Raw genomic sequence first — 22,768 nt, 5'->3', positions numbered from 1 at the left:
ATTTTATACGGACAGAACAGAAGCAGGAGGACTGTAAGTGCAAGTAACAATTTTCTTAACTCCTGTGGTTTTGTTGCAACTTGAAGGCAAGACTGATAAAGGCGCCATTAACCTAATGACTTTAGCAAAGTGAGAAATTGCTATTGTTCTGGATATAGTGCCAGAGGCTGTTAGAAGTCATTAAATAAAAGTACAAAAGGATAAAAGGAAGAGACTTTAAGACTGTATCCCCTGAAAATACAAAAAGATCTCTTGTTAATTTGGATTAAAGTGAAACGAAAGTTTAAAAGATGACAGCCAAACAAACAACATTATCAAGCTCTAGGAGAGTGGGAGTTTCTCCAGCTCATACTGCTGATACAAAAGCATTAAATTTAGAAGCACTACAGGAAAACCTGAAAGATTTTGTAAAGGACTCTATAAATTTTCAAACTTCTCTTATTGAAGAGAAATTGAAACAGATGACAGAACAGATGTTAGAAATTCAAGAATTTCTTAGGGCCGCGGTGTGGCTCAGGCTGTAAGAAGCCTGTTATTAAAACACAGCTGCCTGCAATTACTGCAGGTTCTAGTCCCACCAGGTCCAAGGTTGACTCAGCCTTCCATACTTTATAAGGTAGGTAAAATGAGGACCCAGATTGTTGGGGGGGCAATAAGTTGACTTTGTAAATATACAAATAGAATGAGACTATTGCCTTACACACTGTAAGCTGCCCTGAGTCTTCGGAGAAGGGCGGGATATAAATGTAAATAAAAAAAATAAAAAAAAGAAGGGAATAAAGAGATTAGAGACAGTCTCGTGCTAGCAGTTCAAGGCTTGGCAACAAATTTGAATTTGTTAGAAGAAAATGTTGAGGAAATAAAGCAATCTAACTTAAAGCTGGAAAATACGATGGAAGAAGTTCAGGCTAAAGTGGAAAAAACAGATGATGAAATTGTATTGGTCCAATATAGGGCTATGGAATTTGCTTTAAGAATTAGAGGTCTACAGGAAAATAAGAAGGAAGATTTGAAAGAAATTTTTTCTGAAGCATTTGCAGAGATAATAGGAGTGCAACCAGATGAAGTGGCATATCATATTGACAAAATTTACCGTGTGAACTCTTGGATTGCCAGACAAAAGCAGCTCCCAAGAGATGTGGTTATTTATTTTACAATTCAAAGAATGCGAAATGCAATCCTGCAAGCATCTTATAGGGGGCGGGGGGGGAATTCAGGCAGCTGGACAAGAAATTTTACTTTTGAAAGAAATTCCCCCTAAAATGCTGAGAAGCAGAAAAGAATATGCATTTCTGGTGGAGGGGCTCAAAAAAAGGCAGACTGAATATAGATGGGATATCCCAGTGGGGATAATTGTGTATTATGCAGGAAAACCACACCGTCTTAATACAATTTGGAAAGCAAGAGACTTTTATGTTAATGTATTGAAAGCTGGAAGCCCATCATCACCAGAATGTAGAAGAAGGGATGTCGAAGAAATAAGAAAAAGGGAAGCAATAAAGCAGGCACAAGACCAAGTTGCAGTTATAGTTATGGAGGAAGATTCTTTACAAGTGTTGGATATATCTAAAGGGGGGAAAGTGCTAAAAGAAGGAGTAAAAGAACAAAGGATGATGAGAGCAGCTACTAAACGTAAGGAACAGGAAGTTAAGCTCCAACAAATCCAAGTGGCAGAGGCTACTAAAACAGAAGCTGTGGGAGGAGCAAGACCCAAAGAAACAGCGGAGCTACATTAGGTGTTCCAGCTTCTGACTGCCAAAAATGGCAACTAGTTTTTTATCCTGGAATGTTAATGGTTTGAATTCACCACAGGAAAGAAGAAAGATATTTCATTATTTGAAACAATTTTAAAATGATATAGTTTCATTCACAAGAAAAATATGTATTGGAGTGGAGAAGGTGGATTGATTACGTTCAAAACAAGTATCGGACTAAAATGTATCAAATAGTTTATGAATAATGTTATGAACGGCATATATTAATGTATATGTTTAAATGGGAAAGGGAGTTAAGGGGTGTTGGAAGACAGTGGATATGAGTTAGATTTTGTGGTATTTTAGCTTATGATTGATAACTGTTATACCCTGCATTTTGTTCTGGGAAGTCTTGGGGGGGTTGGGGGGGAGAAGGAGGAGTGAGGAGGGGGGGAAGTGGGGGGGGGAACAATGGTTTAAAAATTTGTTCTTTGTAAAACTTTTTCAATTAAAAAAAAAGGAGTACCCCACATGACACCTTCGGGAGATGTGGATTGGACACTCAACTTGGGTCCTTGGGGGGAGGGATTTGGGGATGTTTCGATATGCAATTTTCATGCCTATTGCCTCAGACTTTGCTTTTCTTTCATTGCATTCAGTTCATACTCAGTAAAAGTACCTTTCTCTACAAACATGGAGTTGGGGGTTTTCTTTCTTGAGTTTGAACGGAGGCATGCCTGACATTAAGCAAAGTCTGCCATTCCGGCCATCCCAGAGATAACTCTACCATGGAGGCTGAGCAAAGAATGTCTGACCAAGACAGTAAGAGCTAAGTGGTCGCTGGGTGTGGGAAGGATTGAACCTCCAGAGGAAATCCCCCAAGGGTGACAGTTACCAGATGCCGGTGTGGAGAGGTGGTGTGGCAGGAAGAAGACGAAGAAGACCTGCTGACTCAAGCCCTGCAGCTCTTGAAAGCTTTTGAAAGTCTTAAAGTCCACGAAAGGTATGTATTGCCAGGGCAGGGGGAGATGGAATATCCAGGGGGAAAAGCAGAGACTTCAGCAGGCACAGAAGAGATTCCTAGAATTTGGCCAGAAAGAGAGCAGACTACTGGAGCACCAGGCGGCTGATTCAGACTACTGGAGCACCGGGCGGCTGAGCTCCAAACTCAGCTCCAAGCCGACTCCTGATGGTGGGAAGAAGGCTGACAAGCCTTCAGCAAAGAATTGAGAGACAGCCCTGAAAGGGTGGAAGTCGTTGAGTTCACTTCTCCAGGTCTGGGGGAGTTGGGAGCTCCAACCACCGCAGAAGACAGTGAAACCGAAACCAACACCGACAATGACCCCCTGGCGTGGGGCCCCCATGACCATCCCAGTAGAACTAAGGGTGACATAATCCGGTGCCCAGGGGAAGATGCTAGCCCTCGTAGACTCTGGATGTACTAGGTGTGTCATCAGCCCAGAGGTTGTGGAAAAAATGAGACTGAAACTAAAAACAATGAAAGTGCCCATCGCATTCTGCCAGTTGGATGGGTCAGTAACTGGGGGAGGAAGCCCACTTTGTGACCAAACCTGTTGAGATGCGGATGGGGGACTATCGAGAGATCTTGAGTTTCATTGTAGCCCCTGGCGAGCAGCCCCTCTTGCTTGGACTGCCTTGGCTCCGAAAAGGGAACCTGCAGGTGAATTGGAAAAGGGGATGATTACATATCCGCTCTGCCCAGCCGGGGAAAGAAGGGGACAAACCTTTTTGCATGGCCAAAGCTGTGAAGGAGTTGGCAGCGGCAGTGAGCAAACACATTGCGGGAGAGGAAAAAATCCCTAAGGAGTATTGGGACCTCAGGAAGGCTTTCAGCGAGAAGGCGTCAGATGTGCTCCCACTGCATTGACCCACTGACTATGGTATAGAGATCTTCCAAGGGGTGAAGCTCTCCAAACCAAAGATCTACTCCATGACCCCATGCGAGCTGCAGGAGCTGTGGAACTTTATTAAATAAAGAACTTAAAAGAGAGATTCATCCATCACTTGTCTGTGGATTACCGGAATCTGAACGCCATCTGTGTAGAAAATGTTTACCCACTGCCCCTTATGAAAGACATGTTAGCTCACCTGGCTAAGGGGAAGATTTTCACTAAACTGGATTTGAGCGAGGCTTACTACAGAGTTCAAATTAAGGAAGGGGAAAAATGGAAAACTGCCTTCAATTGCCCCCAGGGTTGCTTCCAATTTAGGGTGCTCTCTTTGGGCTACAAGGGGCCCTGGCAGTGTTCATACAATTGATTAATGAGGTATTACACGAGCATTTCTACAAGGGGGTCCTTGTCTACTTAGATGACATACTTATTTTCACGGAGACCATGGATGGGCACGTGAAACTGTTGTGGTCAGTTCTGAAAAAACTCAGAGCAGCCAAATTGTATGGTAAATTGTCAAAATGTGAGTTCCATCGAAGTAAGATTGACTATTTGGGCTACCACATATCAAATGAGGGGTTAGAAATGGATCCGGAGAAAGTCCAGGCAGTCCTGGAGTGGGCACCCCCACGCACCCGCAAGCAGCTACAAAGTTTCTTGGGGTTTGCAAACTTTTACTGAGTTTATCCCCTCATTTGCACAAATTGCAATACCCATTACCAACATCCTGAAAATGGAGGGGGAGGCCAAGCCAAAACCTAGTAGACCATTCGAGTGGATCATGGAACGTCAGGCTGCTTTTGAGAAACTTAGCTGTTTGCCCCAAAGCCTGTTGTTGTGTCTTCAGCTCCCGAGCCTGGCCTCCTGGCAGAAAGTGACTCAGATAGTGAGGGGGAAGAGCCGACAGGAGGAAGAGCCGAGAGGGCTTCCCTCTGCAGGACGTTCCTCTCTGGCTCCGCTCCAGGTCCCAAAGGCAGATGATGAGGCCTCTTTCGCCCGCACCTTCCCCCTCCCAGGAAATGCCTCAAGACTCAGCTGCTGACAATCAGTCCTGGTTGCCTGGTTAAATCCCAGGCATCGCAAAGGAGAGGCGGGAACAACAAAAGAAGGGGTGGGGCAGGCCTAGAGAGTGCTGAGTTACGGAGCCACACCACACAGGGTATAAAAGCAGGAGGAGCTGCTCTATAGCTTCTTGTGACGGACAAAAACTGATTCGTGGAAACTTTGGCTGCAATATTTTGAGACTAAGACTTTGGCTTCTGTTTACTTCTGAACTGCAGTTACGCTGGTCTAAGGAGATAAGAGAACTTGGCAGGCAATCGCAGGTTCATTGCCAGAACTGATATCTGTCACAGGAGTAAATTGCGGGCAGATATAGTCAGCTCGCGTGTCTGCTTGGTTGTGGTTGGTGGGGACAGAACATCTTGTCCGTCACCCAAAACATAACCATCTTTTAATCAATATGGACCCACAGCAGTTGCAGCAGTTGTTCCACCAACTGCAAGCTTACAATCAAAGGCTGCAGCAGCAAGTGACTCACCTGACAGCCCAATTTGCTGCTGGGAATGTTCCTGCAGCCTCCCCCTTTCTTCCCACTACTCCTCATCGGAAATGCCCAGTGCCTGTGCCTGATAAGTTTTCTGGACAGCCTGAGATGTTCCTGGCCTTCATGGCACAATGCCAGCTATTCATGGCTATGCGTCCGGAGGATTTCGCAGACGACCAAGCCAAGGTGGCATTTGTAATTAACCTTCTTTCCGGCTCGGCTGCCCAATGGGCCACGCCCCAGTGCTTCAGGACAGCCCCTTGATGGTGGACTACCACGGTTTTGGTGGCAACTGCGCCTCATGTATGAGGACCCCATTCAGTCCCTAACAGCAACCAGGTGCTTATGGGACCTCCGGCAAGGGAAGCATCCCCTACAGAAGTACATTGCTGAATTTTGGCTGTTATACCAAGACTCTGATTGGAATGATGCAGCGCTGGTGGACGCGTTCCAGAGGGGCCTCTCGGAGGAGCTCCAGGACGAGGTGGCCAGGTGGAGGCACTGCGGACCCTCAACGATCTGGTGCCACTCTGTCTGCATCTAGATGCCCGTCTCCAACGATGACCGTCCTGTCGCCCCCCCCCCCCAGGACGACAACTGTACTCCTGTGTTCGGTGCCAACAGCATCCTGGGTCACCCTGCGCTTTGTGGCTGCTGCGGAGGAGCCCATGGAGTTAGGAGTGGCCAGACCTCGCCTAATGGCCCAGGAGCGAAGTCGGAGGCGTCAAGGGGAGTTGTGCTTGTACTGAGGGGAGCCCGGCCATTTCGCCGCTTCTTGCCCCAGGAAGTGAAGTGGACGCGTACACCCATCCCCGAATCACAGCGTGACCAGTTGGGAAACAGGGCAGGCCCGACCTCAGGGAAACCCTAAGTCGGGCATGTGCCAAACACCTAGATCTAGCGGATGCAGACTCTGGGCCCCCTCGACATCTGCTTTTGGACACCTGGGTGTGGTTAGCTAACCAGTCGGAGGGGATTCAGGCACATGCGCTGGTGGACTCATGCGCCATGACAAACTTTATGGACCAGGCCTTTGTGACCCATTTTGACGTTCCTGTGGTTCCGGTCGACCCTCCAATGAGGGTTGAGACGATTGATGGGTGTGAACTGGTGGCCAGCCCCATTGCATTTGCCACCCAGCCTTTGTGCCTGACCATTGGGGACCATGAAGAGGCAATCCAGTTTTATCTCATGGCAGACCCTCACTTCTCTTTGGTCTGGCCTGGCTCCGGGCCCATGATCCTCAGGTGGTCTGGTCACGGAATGCCATCTCTTTCCTGAGTCTGCAGTGTGTTGACCACATCCGCCATACCTGTGCTGGCCAGGATGTCTCCGTGACTCCTGAGCTGACGGACTTTGCCGATGTATTTAGCGAGGAGGCGGACCGATTACCCCCGCATCGGCCCTACGATTGCCCCGTGGACCTTCTGCCCAACGCGCCGCTGCCTGTGGAACGCCTGTACTCCATGTCGGAGCCCGAGTTGGCTGCCCTCAGGGACTTCCTGGACAAAAACCTGGCCCGAGGGTTCATCCGCCTTCAAAGTCCCTCTCGCCCCCCGTCCTATTCGTGAAAAAGATGGGGGACTTGCCCTTGTGCTGTGATTATCGCCGGCTAAACGTCATTACGGGGCGGAATCGCTACCCCCTGCCGCTCACCCCGGAGCTGATGGCGAGGTTGCGGGAGGCCGCGGCTTTCACCAACCTCAATCTCTGGCGGCGCCTATAACTTGGTGCGGGTGCGAGAGGATGAATGGAAGGCGGTGTTGGCACCCGGCATAGACACTACGAATACACCGTCATGCCATTGGGTTGACCAAGCGCCCCGCGGCTTCCAGCACTGCATGGACGACGTGTCCCGGGACACGTTGGATCAGTTTGTGGTGGTCTACCTGAACAACATTCTGATTTACTCCCGGTCCAGGGAAAGCCACCTTCAGCACGTACATCTGGTTCTGCAACACCTGCGGGAGCAACCAACTCATGCGAAGCTGGAGAAATATTTCTTCTTCAGACTTCCATAGAGTTCCTGGGGCATATCATCTCTCCGAGATATCAGCCATGGACCCATGCAAAGTGGAAGTTTTGTGCAGCTGGGAACCCTCGTTGGGTGAAGGATGTTCAGCGCCTGCTGGGCGTCGCCAATTACTACCGGACCTTCACCCGGGCTTCACCATGCTGACAGCTCCCTTACCCAGCTCCTCCAGAAGAAGATCCTGTTCAGTGGGGTCCCCGCAGCAAGCAGCATTCGAGGCCTCAAAAAGGCCTTCATCACGGAAACCGTCCTGAGGCACCTGACCCACATCGGCCTCGTGGTAGGCGACGCGTCAATGTGGCTCTTGGAGCGGTGCTGCTACAGGCCCGGCGGATGGCGGCACTCTTTTCCTGCGCTACTATTCCGGAAACTCACTCCTTCCGAGTGCAACTACACCATCTGGGAAAAGAATTGCTGGCTATCAAGGCTGCATTGAGGCTTGGCAGCACCATCTGGAGGGGCCCGACATCAAGTGGAGGTCCGAATGGACCATCGGAACCTCGAGCACCTCACCACGGCTCGGAAGTTGAACCAACGGCAGATCCGTGGTCGTTATTTTCACCGGTTCAACTTCGTGTGACCTCCATTCCCAGCGGTCACAACCGGAGGGCGGTCCAAGCCGGAATACCTTTGCCCCACGGACCCTCTTCCTCCATGGACGGTGCTGCCAGAAGCCTTGGCAGCATGGGAACCAGTGGACTTACGGGCCCGGTGCGAGAGGCACAGCGCCAGACGCCTGGTCTCAACAGCGGAGAACGGAGGCGGGCCTCACGTCTCCTTGGATTTGGAGGAGGACTTACTCAAGTTCCGGGGCAATTATACGTGCCACAGGATGTCTCCGTGACTCCTGAGCTGACGGACTTTGCCGATGTATTTAGCGAGGAGGCGGACCGATTACCCCCGCATCGGCCCTACGATTGCCCCGTGGACCTTCTGCCCAACGCGCCGCTGCCTGTGGAACACCTGTACTCCATGTCGGAGCCCGAGTTGGCTGCCCTCAGGGACTTCCTGGACAAAAACCTGGACCGAGGGTTTATCCGGCCTTCGACGTCCCCTCTCTCGGCCCCCGTCCTATTCGTGAAAAAGATGGGGGACTTGCGCTTGTGCTGTGATTATCGCCGGCTAAACGTCATTACGGGGCGGAATCGCTACCCCCTGCCGCTCACCCCGGAGCTGATGGAGAGGTTGCGGGAGGCCGTGGTTTTCACCAAGCTCAATCTCTGGGGGGGCCTATAACTTGGTGCGGATGCGAGAGGGGGATGAATGGAAGACGGTGTTCGGCACCCGGTACGGACACTACGAATACACCGTCATGCCGTTCGGGTTGACCAACGCCCCCGCTGCTTCCAGCACTTCATGAACGACGTGTTCCGGGACACGTTGGATCAGTTTGTGGTGGTCTACCTGAACAACATTCTGATTTACTCCCGGTCCAGGGAAAGCCACCTTCAGCACGTACATCTGGTTCTGCAACACCTGCGGGAGCACCAGCTCTATGCGAAGCTGGAGAAATATTTCTTCTTCCAGACTTCCATAGAGTTCCTGGGGCATATCATCTCTCCTGGAGATATCGTCATGGACCCGCACAAAGTGGAAGTTTTGTGCAGCTGGGAACCCCCTCGTTGGGTGAAGGATGTTCAGCGCCTGCTGGGCGTCGCCAATTACTACCGGACCTTCAGCCCGGGCTTCACCATGCTGACAGCTCCCCTTACCCAGCTCCTCCAGAAGAAGATCCTGTTCCAGTGGGGTCCCCCGCAGCAAGCAGCATTCGAGGCCCTCAAAAAGGCCTTCATCACGGAAACCGTCCTGAGGCACCCTGACCCACATCGGCCTTTCGTGGTAGAGACGGACGCGTCCAATGTGGCTCTTGGAGCGGTGCTGCTACAGGCCCCGGCGGATGGCGGCACTCTTTTCCCCTGCGCCTACTATTCCCGGAAACTCACTCCTTCCGAGTGCAACTACACCATCTGGGAAAAAAGAATTGCTGGCTATCAAAGCTGTGTTTGAGGCTTGGCAGCACCATCTGGAGGGGGCCCGACATCAAGTGGAGGTCCGAATGGACCATCGGAACCTCGAGCACCTCACCACGGCTCGGAAGTTGAACCAACGGCAGATCCGGTGGTCGTTGTTTTTCACCCGGTTCAACTTTCGTGTGACCTCCATTCCCAGCGGTCACAATCGGAGGGTGGACGCCCTGTCCTGCAAGCCGGAATACCTTTGCCCCACGGACCCTCTTCCTCCATGGACGGTGCTGCCCGCAGAAGCCTTGGCCGCAGCATGGGAACCAGTGGACTTACGGGCCCGGGTGCGAGAGGCACAGCGCCAAGACGCCTGGTCTCAACAGCGGAGAACGGAGGCGGGCCTCACGTCTCCTTGGATTTTGGAGGAGGACTTACTCAAGTTCCGGGGGCAATTGTACGTGCCCACGGGATCACTCCGAGCCCTCATCATGACCCAGTGCCACGACAACCCTGCAACGGGACATTCTGGGTTCTTCAAGACCCTCAACCTGGTAACGCGGACCTTCTGGTGGCCCCGAGTGCGGCATGACGTGCACGCATACATGACGTCCTGCGTGCCGTGCCGGCAAGCCAAGGCTGAAACAGGGGCCCCTCCCGGGCTCCTCCAGCCCCTTCCGACACCCAACAGACCCTGGGGGGCGATCTCCATGGACTTCTTGACAAACCTGCCACCATCCTTTGGGCTCACCACGGTACTGGTGGTGATGGACATGCTCACCAAGATGGCGCACTTCATCCCGTGCCGCGGGCAGCCCACGGCCGCCAAGACGGCCCATCTCTTCCTGCAGTATGTCTTCCGCCTCCACGGTCTGCCGGATAGGGTGGTTTCAGACCGCGGAGTTCAGTTCACGGCCAGCTTCTGGAAGAGCCTGATGGCCGTGTTGGAGGTGCAGGTGTGCCTGTCGTCGACACACCATCCGGAGACCGAAGGGGGTACGGAAAAGGTCATCAGCATCCTGGAGCAGTACCTCCGCTGTTTTGTCAACCAGCAACAGACAACTGGGCCAATTACCTTTCCCTGGAGGAGTTTGCCTTTAACAACTCCCAGCACACCTCCACCCAGATGACCCCGTTTTTTGCCAACGTGGGGTACCATCCGCGGCTCTTCCCTCTGGCACATCCGGACTCCCCTGTTCCTGAGACGCAGCAGTTCCTGTTGGAATTGCACGCGATCCAGCAGTTGGTGCATCAGCAGCTGAATCGGGTGAAGGAGGACTACAAACGGTCTGCTGACCGCTTCCGAAGGGCGGTGCCCCTGCTGGCGGTCGGAGACCGGGTGTGGCTCTCCACGAAACACTTCCCGACCGACCACCTGGTGAAGAAGTTGGTTCTTCGGTTCATCAGCTCATTCCCCATCGAGGAATGGGCCGATCAACCCAGTGGCCTACCAGCTGACCCTGCCACGATCCATGCGGATCCATCCTGTCTTTCATCGGTCCCTTCTGGTCCCTGAGGCCCCACCATGTCCCCTTCGGTGGCCGGTGTCACCCGTCCCTCCAACCTCCATCGCTGAGGACGGGTCGGAGGAATACAAAGTGCACAGCGTCCGAGAGTCCTGCTGGCTGAACGGGCGCTTCCAGAACTTGATTGCATGGAAGGGGTATGGGACCGAGTTCTCCTGGTTGGATGCCTCTGACGTTCATGCCCCTGACCTGGTGCGGGCCCTCCATGAACAGAACCCATCCTGCCCGCATCCCGACCATCAGCTCTGGGGGAAGGGCCCTGTGGTGAGGTATAGTGTTATGTCTTCAGCTCCCGAGCCTGGACTCCTGGCAGAAAGTGACTCAGATAGTGAGGGGGAAGAGCCCACAAGGCTTCCCTCTGCAGGACCTTCCTCTCTGGCTCCGCTCCAGGTCCCAGAGGCAGGCCAGGTGGAGCAGATGATGAGGCCTCTTTCTCCCGCACTTTCCCCCTCCCAGGAAATGCCTCAAGACTCAGCTGCTGACAATCAGTCCTGGTTAAATCCCAGGCATTGTAGAAAGGAGAGGTGGGAACAACAAAAGAAGGGGTGGGGCAGGCCTAGAGAGTGCTGAGTCCTGGAGCCACACCCCACAGGGTATAAAAGCAGGAAGAACTGCTCTATAGCTTCTTGTGACGGACAAAAACTGACTCTTGGAAACTTTGGCTGCAATATTTTGAGACTAAGACTTTGGCTTCTGTTTATTTCTGAACTGCAGTTACGCTGGTCTGAGGAGATAAGAGAACTTGGCAGGCAATTGCAGGTTCATTGCCAGAACTGATATCTGTCGTAGGAGTAAATTGCTGGCAGATATGGTCAGCTCACGTGTCTGCTTGGTTATGGTTGGTGGGGACAGAAAACCTGTCCTAAAACACCCAGACATGGAAGTCCCTTTCATCGTCCAGGCCAATGCAAGTGATGTGGCCGTCAGGGCAGTGCTACTTCAAGCAAATGCTGATGGATCCTTAAAACCTCCCACAAATTGTCTGAGATAAAACGAAGATGGGCAATTTGAGAGGAGGAGGCTTTTGCTGTCCGGTGGTCCTTGTTAACCTGGAGGCATTTCCTCAAAGGGGTGAAACACCCCTTTGAGGTGTGGACAGACCATAAGAAGCCCACTTAGAAGCCCTAAAAACCCCTCAGAAGGTGTTATCCAAACAAGTCCGGTGGGCACAACACTTCAATCGCTTTAATTTCACTCTGTGCTGCCTCCCTGGAGGAAAGAACTTTATGGCAGATGCCCTCTCGAGACTGCCTCAATACAATAGTGCACAGCCGGAGGTGGTCTGCCCAGTTATCCCTTCGAAGCAGCTGGCGGCCCCTGTTGTCACCAAAGCCCAGGCAGAGAAGAACTGAACGTACCCACAGGTTTAAGCGAGCATGTTGGAAGTTCCTAAAGGAATGCTGGGAAACTGTATTTTAAAGAACATTTGAGGGAGCAGTGCAGAATAGCCCTTCTCTGCCTGAGGCTGTAGAGACTCTGCATCAATCAAACACTTTTGTGAAGCAACTGATCAACACTGACAGGGTAAGCCACTAGTATATGAAAATAAAAGCAAACTCCCCTCCCTTCTAGTACTGATGATGTTACCTAGTTTGGTAATGAAATATCTGCAAGAAAACCATCAAGCTCAGAGGGCACCAAGGACCCCACAGTTCAACCTTGAGGCACAAATATTATCTTCTATCGATAAATGCTTTTTGGATAGAGGGACTTATTTATTTTTATTATTGATTTGATTTGATTTTTATACCGCCCTTCTCCCGAAGGACTTAGAGCGGTTTACAGCCAACATAAGACATACGCATGCGCAAGAATGGCGGCATTTTGAAATTCATGCAGAGGGTGGGTCGGGTTTTCCTGGGCCACGATGCCGTGGAGGTCGAGCGCCGAGCTCCCTGAGCCCTCTGCCCCGTATGTCATCTTTCCGGCAACCGAAGGGAGACCTTTAGGCCTTGTTAGACCCTCGGTTGCCGGGAATGGGGCTGGAGTTGCAGACGGGTAGCGGACGGCAGATGGCGGTGGCCATTTTGGAGGGGCGCGGAGGGGCGCTCGCTGGAAATGGCTGGGCCGGATCGCGGTTTGCTGCTTGTCGGCCGCGCATGACATCGGCGGCTGGGTGTTTGCCGCTTCGTTCATCAGCGGCATTGTCTCAGCGGCATTGATACCAGCGATACCATTGGCATTATCTGTGACCGTCTGACCGCGTTATGGCCGCACTCGTCATCAGCGGCTTTGATACCAGCGGCCTACTAGCCGCGTTGATATTGGCGGTTGGTTTGTTCGCCGCATTTGTCATCAGCGGCTTTGATACCAGCGGCTTTGATACCAGCGGCTTTGATACCAGTGGCCTACCAGCCACTACTAGAGGCTTGGATACCAGCGGCTCACTAGCCGCGCTTGATAACAGCGGCTGGACTGTTTGCCGCATTTGTTATCAGCGGCATTGATACCAGCAGCTTGCTAGCCGCGTTTGATATCGGCGAATGGACTGTTTGCCGTATCAATCATCAGCGGCATTGATACCAGCGGCGTTGGACACAGGTAGCTCTGGCAGGCGGAATTTGATTTCAGCTACTTCTGGCCGCGTATGACATCGTGTGACATCAGCGGCTAGAAACCCTTTTTCTGCTTTCGGCACTGGCGGCATCAATTATGGACGGCTTCGGACTTAGTTATGGTTGGCATTGGCAGGCGAAACTTTTGCTGCATTTATCCTTGGCGGCATCAACGGGCGGTATCCATCAGCCGAATTTCCATCTTTATTATGCCCCTTACCAGCTGTTTTTGGCCTTGGTTCGTGACTGTCCTGGCTCTGTCCATAGGCTGCGATATCATCTACCAACCAGGGAAGCCCTTTTTTTCCTGCTGTTATTTATAATCTTTGCATGAAATATTCGCCTGCTGAACTTCTTTGATTGCGAGGTTCCCCCGCCTTGCAGGAATGGCCCTCCGGGTTATTGAGGGCCTGCCTTAACGAGGGATCTTGGGACCCGGAGAGGTGGCATGCGATGAAAAAGAACCTCTGGGGATTTGTAAATAGGTTTTTTAAAAAGGGTTTTTTTTTAATTGAAAGAGTTTTAAAAACAAAACATTTTCCCCTTTTTCCCCTCCCAGGAAATGCCTCAAGACTCAGCTGCTGACAATCAGTCCTGGTTAAATCCCAGGCATTGTAGAAAGGAGAGGTGGGAACAACAAAAGAAGGGGTGGGGCAGGCCTAGAGAGTGCTGAGTCCTGGAGCCACACCCCACAGGGTATAAAAGCAGGAAGAGCTGCTCTATAGCTTCTTGTGACGGACAAAAACTGACTCTTGGAAACTTTGGCTGCAATATTTTGAGACTAAGACTTTGGCTTCTGTTTATTTCTGAACTGCAGTTACGCTGGTCTGAGGAGATAAGAGAACTTGGCAGGCAATTGCAGGTTCATTGCCAGAACTGATATCTGTCGTAGGAGTAAATTGCTGGCAGATATGGTCAGCTCACGTGTCTGCTTGGTTATGGTTGGTGGGGACAGAAAACCTGTCCTAAAACACCCAGACATGGAAGTCCCTTTCATCGTCCAGGCCAATGCAAGTGATGTGGCCGTCAGGGCAGTGCTACTTCAAGCAAATGCTGATGGATCCTTAAAACCTCCCACAAATTGTCTGAGATAAAACGAAGATGGGCAATTTGAGAGGAGGAGGCTTTTGCTGTCCGGTGATCCTTGTTAACCTGGAGGCATTTCCTCAAAGGGGTGAAACACCCCTTTGAGGTGTGGACAGACCATAAGAAGCCCACTTAGAAGCCCTAAAAACCCCTCAGAAGGTGTTATCCAAACAAGTCCGGTGGGCACAACACTTCAATCGCTTTAATTTCACTCTGTGCTGCCTCCCTGGAGGAAAGAACTTTATGGCAGATGCCCTCTCGAGACTGCCTCAATACAATAGTGCACAGCCGGAGGTGGTCTGCCCAGTTATCCCTTCGAAGCAGCTGGCGGCCCCTGTTGTCACCAAAGCCCAGGCAAGAGAAGAACTGAACGTACCCACAGGTTTAAGCGAGCATGTTGGAAGTTCCTAAAGGAATGCTGGGAAACTGTATTTTAAAGAACATTTGAGGGAGCAGTGCAGAATAGCCCTTCTCTGCCTGAGGCTGTAGAGACTCTGCATCAATCAAACACTTTTGTGAAGCAACTGATCAACACTGACAGGGTAAGCCACTAGTATATGAAAATAAAAGCAAACTCCCCTCCCTTCTAGTACTGATGATGTTACCTAGTTTGGTAATGAAATATCTGCAAGAAAACCATCAAGCTCAGAGGGCACCAAGGACCCCACAGTTCAACCTTGAGGCACAAATATTATCTTCTATCGATAAATGCTTTTTGGATAGAGGGACTTATTTATTTTTATTATTGATTTGATTTGATTTTTATACCGCCCTTCTCCCGAAGGACTTAGAGCGGTTTACAGCCAACATAAGACATACGCATGCGCAAGAATGGCGGCATTTTGAAATTCATGCAGAGGGTGGGTCGGGTTTTCCTGGGCCACGATGCCGTGGAGGTCGAGCGCCGAGCTACCTGAGCCCTCTGCCCCGTATGTCATCTTTCCGGCAACCGAAGGGAGACCTTTAGGCCTTGTTAGACCCTCGGTTGCCGGGAACGGGGCTGGAGTTGCAGACGGGTAGCGGACGGCAGATGGCGGCGGCCATTTTGGAGGGGCACGGAGGGGCGCTCGCTGGAAATGGCTGGGCCGGATCACGGTTTGCTGCTTGTCGGCCGCGCATGACATCGGCGGCTGGGTGTTTGCCGCTTCGTTCATCAGCGGCATTGTCTCAGCGGCATTGATACCAGCGATACCATTGGCATTATCTGTGACCGTCTGACCGCGTTATGGCCGCACTCGTCATCAGCGGCTTTGATACCAGCGGCCTACTAGCCGCGTTGATATCGGCGGCTGGTTTGTTCGCTGCATTTGTCATCAGCGGCTTTGATACCAGCGGCTTTGATACCAGCGGCTTTGATACCAGTGGCCTACCAGCCACTACTAGAGGCTTGGATACCAGCGGCCCACTAGCCGCGCTTGATAACAGCGGCTGGACTGTTTGCCGCATTTGTTATCAGCGGCATTGATACCAGCAGCTTGCTAGCCGCGTTTGATATCGGCGAATGGACTGTTTGCCGTATCAATCATCAGCGGCATTGATACCAGCGGCGTTGGACACAGGTAGCTCTGGCAGGCGGAATTTGATTTCAGCTACTTCTGGCCGCGTATGACATCGTGTGACATCAGCGGCTAGAAACCCTTTTTCTGCTTTCGGCACTGGCGGCATCAATTATGGACGGCTTCGGACTTAGTTATGGTTGGCATTGGCAGGCGAAACTTTTGCTGCATTTATCCTTGGCGGCATCAACGGGCGGTATCCATCAGCCGAATTTCCATCTTTATTATGCCCCTTACCAGCTGTTTTTGGCCTTGGTTCGTGACTGTCCTGGCTCTGTCCATAGGCTGCGATATCATCTACCAACCAGGGAAGCCCTTTTTTTCCTGCTGTTATTTATAATCTTTGCATGAAATATTCGCCTGCTGAACTTCTTTGATTGCGAGGTTCCCCCGCCTTGCAGGAATGGCCCTCCGGGTTATTGAGGGCCTGCCTTAACGAGGGATCTTGGGACCCGGAGAGGTGGCATGCGATGAAAAAGAACCTCTGGGGATTTGTAAATAGGTTTTTTAAAAAGGGTTTTTTTTTAATTGAAAGAGTTTTAAAAAAACAAAAACATTTTTCCCCCTTTTTTCCCCCTCCCTCCCAAAAAAAAACAAAACAACCCTCCTCCCCACCCCCGGCTTCCGGGTCAATCACAAGGTAAAGTTATACATAAACCAAACATAGAATAAAAATTTCCCTTCCAATCCAAATAACCACATCCAAAGCTTTTCGTCTCCCAACCCCCTCCCCATTACATAAAATAACTTTCTAATTATTCAAAGGCAATCTGATATTTCTTAATCTGATATCTATTTTTGTAGAAAATCAATCCATTTTTCCATTCAATTAAATATCTTTCTTGCGTATTGTCTTTTAAAACGCTGAGATTTTAGCCATCTCAGCCAAATTAATAACTTTCAATATCCATTCTTCTATTGTAGGTATCTCTTCTTTCTTCCAGTATTGTCCAATCAACAGTCTTGCTGCTGTTATTAAGTTCAAAATCAATTTAGTCTCAATCCCTGTACAATCCATTATAATTCCCAAAAGGAAAAATTGTGGCAGGAACTTTATCTTCTTCTTCAGTACATTTTGAATAATCCACCAAATTCTTATCCAAAAGACCTTAATTTTCTTGCAAGTCCACCAAATATGAAAATATGTAGCATCATCACAATCACACCTCCAACATTTCGCTTGGATATTAGGATACATACATGATAATTTTTGGGATCTAAATGCCATCTATAAAACATCTTATAAAAATTTTCCTTAAATTCTGTGCTTGTGTAAACTTAACATTTCTAACCCAGATTTTCTCCCATGTTTCCAACATTATTGGTTCCTGAATATTCTGTGCCCATTTTATCATACAATCCTTTACCAAATCCTTTTCGAATCTATTTCAAGCAACACATTATACAATCTCTTTATATGCTCCTGGGTCTGATTTCTAATTTGCTTTATTAAATTTTCCTCCTTTGCATTATACCAATTTTTTGATCTTCTTTCCATCTAGCACTTATTTGCCCATATTGAAACCAAGTATAATTCCTCCCTTCTTCATTTAATACCTGTAATGATTTTAATTGCAATCTACCTCCTTCAGCATACAAAAGTTCTTTATATGTAATCATTTCCTGTTTCTGTTCTATATTTATATTCTCTATTGCATGTCTAGGGCTCGCCCATATAGGAATCTTGTAATCTAATTTATAGGAATATTTATTCCAGACCAAAAGAGCACTTCTCAACACATGATTCTTAAAAGCCCTATCCACTTTTTCCATAAAATAAGTACGCATGCCATCCATATAACAAGTCATAACCTTCTATATTCAAAATTCTTTCCTCTGTTAAGTTAAACCAGTCACTTATTACTGAAAGGGTTACTGCTTCATAATATAGTTTAAAGTTAGGCATTCTTAAACCACCTCTTTCCCGTGAGTCCTGTATTATTTTCATTTTAACCCTCGCCTTTTTACCCTGCCATATAAATTTATTAATCCCACTCTGCCAATCTTCCAAATTTTTATCCTTTTTAATTATAGGTATCATCTGGAACAGAAACAAAAATCTAGGTAACACATTCATTTTAATAGCCGCAATCCTTCCCAATAGGGATAACTGCAATTTCTTCCAGCCACTCATATCATTCTGAACTTTTTGCCATAGCAAGTCATAATTATTCTTATAAAGTTTCTTGTTCGATGAGCTAATATAGACCCCTAAATATTTAACCTTTTTACTACCTCAAATCCTGTCATTTCCTCTAGTTTTGTTTCTGTTGTATAGACATATTTTTAATTATCACTTTTGTTTTATTCTGATTTATTTTAAATCCTGATACCTTTCCATATTTATCAATTACTTCCAACAAAATCTACTTGAATTTATAGGATTCGTTAACGTAACCACTACATCATCTGCAAAAGCTCTAACTTTGTACTCATATTGTCTAATCTTAATTCCTCTATTTTCATTAATTCTCGTATTTTATCTAATAATGGTTCCAGAGTCAAAACAAACAATAATGGTGATAAGGGACATCCCTGTCTTGTTCCTTTCGCAATCTTAATAACTTCTGTCAAACTACCATTTACTATAATCTGTGCTGTTTGCTCTCCATAAATCGCTTTAATTATTCTAATAAAACAGTCTCCAAATTGCATTTTCTCTATTAATTTAAATAAAAAATCCCAATGCAATCGATCAAAGGCTTTCTCTGCATCCAAAAAAATAAGTGCCGCTGAAGTATTCTTCTTTTCCAAATATTCCAATATATTAATAATCTGTCTAACATTATTCCTCATCTGCCTCCCTTTTATAAAACCAGATTGATCAGTATGAATTCTTTGTTGTAAAACTAACATTAATCTATTTGCTATTATTTTACAAAAATCTTATAATCATTATTTAAAAGTGAAATCGGCCTATAGTTACCAGGTTTAGAGCAATCTTGCTCCTCTTCGGTATTAGTGAAATAAAAGATGTTTTCCATGACGGGGGTATTCCACTCCTAATTGTATCTGATTAAATAATTCTTTAAGTGGGCCTAATATTTCATCCTGTGTTTTTTTATAATAAGTTGCTGTAAGACCATCTGTACCAGGGGTTTTCCCCATTTTTAATTGTTTAATTGCCTCCACTATTTCTCCAGTAGCTATCGGCCCGTTCTGCTCCTCCTCTGTTCTAATGTTAGAATATTCACCTTATAATCTTTCAAATAATCATAAATGTCCCTATCCAATATTTTGTCTTTTGCATATAGTGCAGTATAAAATTCTGAGAATGCCTTTTTAATTTTATCCTGTTGGTATATCTCTTTACCTTTATATTCTATTTTTGTATGACACGTGCTTTCTGTTCCTTCCTTAAATTATATGCCAACCATCTCCCAGGTTTATTTGCATTACAAAAGGTATTATGTTTAGCATATTGTATATTCGTTGCCACCTGGTCTGCCATTAACATATTAAATTGACTCTGTAATATTTTTATAGCCTCTTTAAGTTTATGATCTTGTGGGTTTTGAATTAATAACTGTTGCTTCCTTTGAATTTCTTCTTCCAAATATCTCGCTGCCTTTGTTTATTATTCCTTTGCCTGTTGTCCAAATAAAATCAATATCCTCTAATAAACGCTTTGCTCGCTTCCCACACAGTTCCTATAGGTGTCCCTTTGTACATATTAAAATCAAAAAATTCTTTTAACTGTTTCTTACAATAAGTTACATTATCCTCATATCTAAACAGATTTTCATTCAACCTCCATGTTCTACCACCTTCTTTCCCTTGTAATAATTCCATCCATACTGGGCTATGGTCAGTTAAACACCTCGGAAATATCTTCGTTTTCTTCACCCTAGAAAGCAAGTCATTAGAAATTAAAATAAAATCAATGCGTGAAAAAGATTGATGCCTATCAGAAAAAAAAGTAAAATCTCTCTCATCTGGATTCCGTAACCTCCATATATCTCTAAACTCAAAGTCTTCCATCATTTCAAAAAAGGATTTTGGTAATTTTGCATGTATAGGTATCTTCTTGAGGAGGTTCTCTTATCCTTCTTGTATCAATTACTCCATTCCAGTCTCCTAATAAAATAAAGCGAACTATAATCCCAGAAGGTCAACCTCTCATGTAACATTTTGTAAAACTTTTCTTGTTGCTGATTAGGTGCATAAATACCTATCAACAAAGTCTTTTTTGCATCTATCACCAGTTCAATAGCAATAAATCTTCCTTGAATATCTGCCTCAATTAGCTTAGCTGGTAAATCCTTCCTGATATATACAACAATTCCATGCTTCTTTTCCAAAGCTGATGCAACAAAATGGTTACCCAATTTTGAATTAATTAAATATTTTGGTCTGATAATTTTATATGTGTCTCTTGCAAACAAATCACATCATTTTTAAATTGTTTCAAGTAGTGAAATATTTTCCTTCTTTTCTGAGCTGAATTCAAGCCATTAACATTCCATGACAAGATTCTATTTGCCATTACTGGCCTCCTGAAGCTTTGAAGCAGACAACGAAGCTCCTCCTCCGGTATCTTCCGTCTAGCTCCTCCCACAGCTTCCATAATGGGATCCTGACTTTTACTTTGAGACTGTTGCTCTTCTTTCGGCTTAAGGGCTCCTCTTGTCACCCTTTGCTCTTGTGGTTCCTCTAATACTGGCAGCAATAAAGGCTCTTGGGTCACCACGCCTTCTTGAGTCTCTTGAAGTTTTTCTATCACTTCTATTTCGACTTTCAAAACTGTAGAAAGAAAATCCTTTGCCTTTAAAACAGTGTCAATTCTATATCTCCTTCCTTGATAGAATAGTGTCAGTCCAACTGGCACCTCCCATCTGAATTGAATCTGATGTTTTTTAAGTTCTTGTGTAAAAAAAGCAAATTCCTTCCTGTCTCTTAACATCTTTGAAGGAATCTCTTTCAACACCTTCAACTCCTGTTCTCCAATTTTTAAAGTTGTCTGATATGAAACTTGCAGAATTTGATTTCTCATAGTCCTTTTCACAAAATAAACCACAATGTCCCGAGGAAGCTTTCTCTGTCTTGCAATCCAAGAATTAACTCTATATATTTTATCAATTTGGTAAGCTACCTCTTGGGGGTCCGCTTCAATAAATTCAGCCAATGCTTCTGATATAATTTTTCTTAAGTCTTCTCCACGCTCTTCTGCATACCACGAATTCTAAGAGCTCCTTCCATAAGTTTATATTGTAATATCACAACCTGATCTTCATTTTGATCCACTTTTTTCTGAACACCTTTCATTTTGTCTTCTAAATGCTTATTTGACTGAGAGATCTGTTGCATTTCCACTTCCAATCCTTCAATTTTTTTACTCAGTCCTTGAACTGCCATAAGAATATCTTCTCTTATTTTTGCATTAAAATTCTCCATCATCTCTTTTTGCCTATCTTCAGAAAGTTTTAATTGTTCTTTCAATATTTCCTCAAGACTTGGTTCAGATCCCTTCTTCCAGAAGGCTTTAAAGGTTTAGCTGCCATTCTGTCTTCAAAAGAATCAGGAATTCAAACTTAATAACTCTCCTTCCTCCTTTCAGTATAAAAACTCCGTTTGTAACAATCCACAAGTAACGCTGCTTCATCGTACTAAAAAAATTTTACTTTCACTTTTAGACGCCATTTTAAAAGTCAATTAATCAAAGACAAAGAAAGGTTTCAAATTTCAAAAAGGGAGTCGGTACTTGCCGTGCTGATTCTGCATCAAAGATCGAACGCTTGTGAAATTCCTGTCTGCTTGGAATATCAATCAATTTAATAAGTCCTCTAGAGCAGAAGCGACATTCCTCTCCTTTTCCCTGATAAAAACAGGGGCGTGCTGAAGTTGGAAGGAGTGGAATTCGGTGGGGTCATAAATCCAGGAAAATTCGCTCTTGAGAGCAAACCCCCTGTCAGACCTGCCACTCTTCCACAATTCTGATAACCTCTTTCACCCAGAGATTATGCTAAGCTCAGTGAACAGTGATTTATTTTCTGTTTCACTGACTTTTACAATCTTCTAACACGGAGTGCTCTGTTAGAGCACCCAGCAGGAGGGTGACGTCACTGGAGCCCTAAAAAGGGTTTTTTAAAGGTGGGGAGGGAAGAGACGGGTGGGGGAAAAAAACCCGTCGGGGAGGGAATGTCCAGTTCCAGGGTTGGCTCACGGGGTTTTTTCATCTAGTCCGAGGGTGGGGGGGAGGGGTGAGTTCCAGGTGTTGAGGGCCATTCCATCTGTACGGTAAGTGGGAGGGACAGGTATGGCGGAAGCAAGGGGCGGTATCATTTTTTGGGAGCACGTGCTCACTGTTTAAAAGTGATCATGTGCTCCGGCCCCTTAGTCCTTACCCGTTCCCTGGAAGGTCAAGATCCTCAGAGCTTGGGCCTCCGGGTGATGTTGTGCAATGCCCGGTCTGTGGTTAATAAGGCCCCCCTGATTTGCGATCTTATTCAGGGGGAGTCCACGAACCTTATGGGCATTACGGAGACCTGGTTGGGCACAGAAGGGGGTGTACCCATGGTCGAACTGTGCCCTCTGGGATTCCGAGCATTCCATCAACCGAGGACCCAGGGTAGGGGTGGAGGGGTGGCGGTTGTGATGAAGGAACGTCTGGAGCCGAGAGAGTCCACTGTGCCTCAGATAGCCAGTTGTGAATCACTCCTTGTGAAGTGGGGCCATAGGAATCAGATGGGTCTGTTGATCGCGTACCTGGCTCCTTGTTGTGTGACTACAGCCCTGCCTGAGCTACTGGAGGTGCTTGCCTGAGTGGCGGTTGAGATTCCCAGACTTTTGGTCATGGGGGATTTCAACTTGCCATCGGCCGGCTTGTCATCAACGGTGGCCTAGGAGTTCCAGGCTTCCATGACGGCCTTGGACCTGATTCAAGTAACTGATGTCCCTACACA

This window comes from Ahaetulla prasina, chromosome 5 (assembly GCF_028640845.1).
Source record: "Ahaetulla prasina isolate Xishuangbanna chromosome 5, ASM2864084v1, whole genome shotgun sequence".
NCBI lineage: Eukaryota > Metazoa > Chordata > Lepidosauria > Squamata > Colubridae > Ahaetulla > Ahaetulla prasina.
Note: the sequence above shows the minus strand (reverse complement) of the source record.